This window comes from Manis pentadactyla, chromosome 3 (assembly GCF_030020395.1).
Source record: "Manis pentadactyla isolate mManPen7 chromosome 3, mManPen7.hap1, whole genome shotgun sequence".
NCBI classification, from domain to species: domain Eukaryota; kingdom Metazoa; phylum Chordata; class Mammalia; order Pholidota; family Manidae; genus Manis; species Manis pentadactyla.
Window position 1 is genome coordinate 4,720,248 of NC_080021.1, and position 3,095 is coordinate 4,723,342.

Sequence of the window (3,095 nt, forward strand, 5' to 3'; positions counted from 1 at the left end):
AGAGTGTCTTATAGTTTTCAGGGTATAGGTCTTTCACTTCCTTGGTTAGGTTTATTCCTAGGTATTTTATTCTTTTTGATGCAATTGTGAATGGAATTGTTTTCCTGATTTCTCTTTCTGCTAGTTCATTGTTAGTGTATAGGAAAGCAACAGATTTCTGCAAAGGTAATGGTTTTTTTAAATATCAAAAGTACAAGCAACCAAAGATAAAAGAGCTAAAGTGGAGTCACCAAAGTACAAACTTTTGAGCTTCAGAGGACACCCGAAAGGAACAAGAAGACAATCCAAAGAAAGAGAAAAAATGTTTACAGATTGCATAACTAGTAAAAGTCTAGTGTTCAGAATAGATAAAGAATTCTTACATCTCAACAATAAAAAAACAACCTAGTTAGAAACAGCAAAGGACTTGAACAGACACTTCTCCAAAGAAGATATGCAAAAGACCAATGCCCGTGCAGGTGCTCACTGTGATTAGCCTCTGGACAACGCAAATCGAATCCCCACTGAGAGACCACTTCACACCCACCCACTACACACCCTTCACATGCATCCTCATACTTTAGGTTTTCAGTAACTACCTTTCACAGATAAGAGAAACAAGACTCAGAAAACTTGAACAGTCTCCCCAGAATCAAACAGCCGCTGGCTGTGGGAGCTGACCCATAAAGGCCTTTCTGACCTAAGGCCAGGACCAAACTTGTATCTCCTCTGCACCTCTTCTCAGGGCATGAGCCTGTGCTGCCCAGCAGACATGTGTGGATTTTAATCTGGAAGCCAAAAGAAACAGTTGAATTAATTTTTAAAAATACATTTAATTTCTGGGGATCAACAGAGGTGAGGCTTAGAACCCCAGCCCCCCTGTTTTGAGAGAAATCTTCTGCATCCGTTGATGTTTTGTTGCCCTTGTCTAGCTTGGATTAATACTTAGTCTATAGGCACACACCTGATCATCTACACTTGCCCTCTTACAGCACTAAATTATGTTTTCTACCTTTATCTTTCATCTACCTACCACTTCAGCATTTTATTTTAAAAATAACAATAATAATAATAAGGGAGAAATGTGGGATTTACATATAAATCAAGTATAAAAATCAAACGAATAATCATATCTGACTTGATTGTTTATAGTTCATGATACATGACCAAAACCAAAAGTTTCTGTGATATGACTGCCCCTGTACTGTTCACCAGGTAAGAACTTGTTCGTTATGCTTCAGAAGATTGGAGACTGTTGAGAATTAGGCTTGGGGTTGATTAATGATTGTGCATTGAGTCCCCTATACAGAATTTTATTGTTGTTAACAACCATTTGATCAATAAATATGAGAGATGCCCTCTCAAAAAAAAAAAATGCCATGTAGAGTAAAAAAAATATATATATATATATATATTTTTTTTAATTTCAACCAATATATCCAAAATATTGTCACACTAGTCAACTTAAAAAGTTGATGAGTTAGCTTATATTGTTTCTTTCATACTAAGTCTTTGAAATAAGTGTGCATTTTACACCCACAGCACATCTCAAACTGAGAGCCACCAGGTGTAGGGCACTTACTGTACGCGAGGCTGGTGGCTGCGTGTGGGACAGCCCAGGGCTAATGGTTAACATGATGGTGTGCAGTCTCTCCTCTGCTTGGTAGCTGCGTGACCGTGAGCTGGTGGCCTACCTTCTCTGTACCTTGGCTTCCTCCTCTGAGAAACGGAGGTAACACCCCCACCTCACCAGGGCCCGCAGCAGCAATACAGACAGAGAACCTCACCAACGCCGGTTCCAACTGGTGGCCAGAAAGCCGCCATTGCAAAGGCTGTGTGCCGCCCAACAACACGCTGGAGTTACCCACACCCCTCCCCAACGTGCCTCCAACTGTTAGCAGCGGCTGGCACTGAGTGGGGGCATCCCTCCCCTCTCAGCCACAGCGTCGGAGGGGTCCCGGAGGGGCAGGGGGCAGGCGCGTACCACCGGGTGGCGGCCTCCCTCCGCCGCGATGGTGGCCTCCTGCTCCCAGCCGGCGCCCCTGGCTTCCGCAGCCCCTTCCCCGCCGGCCGTGCGCGTCTTCCTCTTCCTACGCCCCAGGCGCGGACTCGGTGTCCGCCGTCCTGCCTGGGCGCCGCCACCGCGTTTTCGTCTCCTTCCTCCTTGGCTTTCCAGCCCGCGCGGCGTCCCCGCCGCCCCCGCCCGCCCCTCCACTTCTGGGGTCCGCCAGCCTCTCGTCGCGGTGCTAGCGCCCCTTCTTCGTGGCTCGCCGTCCCCCCGTGGCTGGCCCCCGCGTGCGCACCCCTGTGTCCCCCAGGCCTTGGGTGAACCTCCCGCACGGCCCTCCCCAAGCCCTTCCCAACTTTTCTCGTCCGATCGTTTTTCTTCCGTTTGCTTTTCGCCTTCCCCACGTCCTTTCGGGCGAGCGCGATTCCCTTGCCCAGGGCGCTGGGCCGCAAGGCCCTGGGCCTTCCTTCCTGTGGGTGCTGCCTGCAGGGCCCCATCCCCGGGGACCGCCTCACGCCCACCAAGGGCCGTCTTCAGCTGGTCCCCGGCACCCCGTCATGGCCTCGGAACCTTGCCCGTTAGAGAACACACCGTAAGCGGGCCACCGGCCCCAGCTCGGAGAGGAGGGGGATGGCCCACGTGGCCGAGGCCCAGCCACCCCTGGAGCTCACAGGGAGGCGGCAAGGACCCCGGACGCACTGGCGACACTGCAGCGCCCTGATGCCCCCCTCGGGTGCACGCACAACCCCCGGCTGCGTGTTTCTACCACCTCCCACCGAGCTTCAGAAAATGCTTCTGTGTCTCTGCACTGGTGTCCTCGTCAGGAATCCAGGGCAGCGCAACCAGTGGACTCGGAGCTGCCCCCGGCCGGGCCCCGCCGGACCACTGCGTCCCTCCTGCCCCAGGCTCACCGGTCCCCAGGCACGCGCGCTGCTGGGGGAGGGCTTGGAGGAGGAGCCATTCCGGGCTTTCTCCCCATCCAGGATCCCCCGACTGATTTCACAACAAAGTCCTATCAGAAAGTTAGACAGCGGATTCATTCACTGTCTTCTTATATTTGTAAGAATAAACATCACACAGGCATGAATGTTTATAAAGTTGGTCATGA

General features: G+C 51.2%; 1 long non-coding RNA gene across 2 annotated transcripts; it reads right to left on the reverse strand.

Annotated features, from left to right (window-relative positions):
• Positions 1-401: 401 nt before the first annotated feature.
• On the reverse strand, positions 402-2,251 carry LOC130683142 (uncharacterized). Of its 2 annotated transcripts, XR_008996751.1 has the most exons (3): positions 1,964-2,251; positions 1,674-1,781; positions 402-767 (listed from the first exon to the last, which is right to left on the reverse strand). It is a non-coding gene; the product is annotated as an uncharacterized LOC130683142 (long non-coding RNA). The 2 variants fall into 2 exon arrangements; XR_008996750.1 differs by lacking the exon at positions 1,964-2,251 and having other exon boundaries at positions 1,674-1,807.
• Between the last annotated feature and the right edge of the window lie 844 nt (positions 2,252-3,095).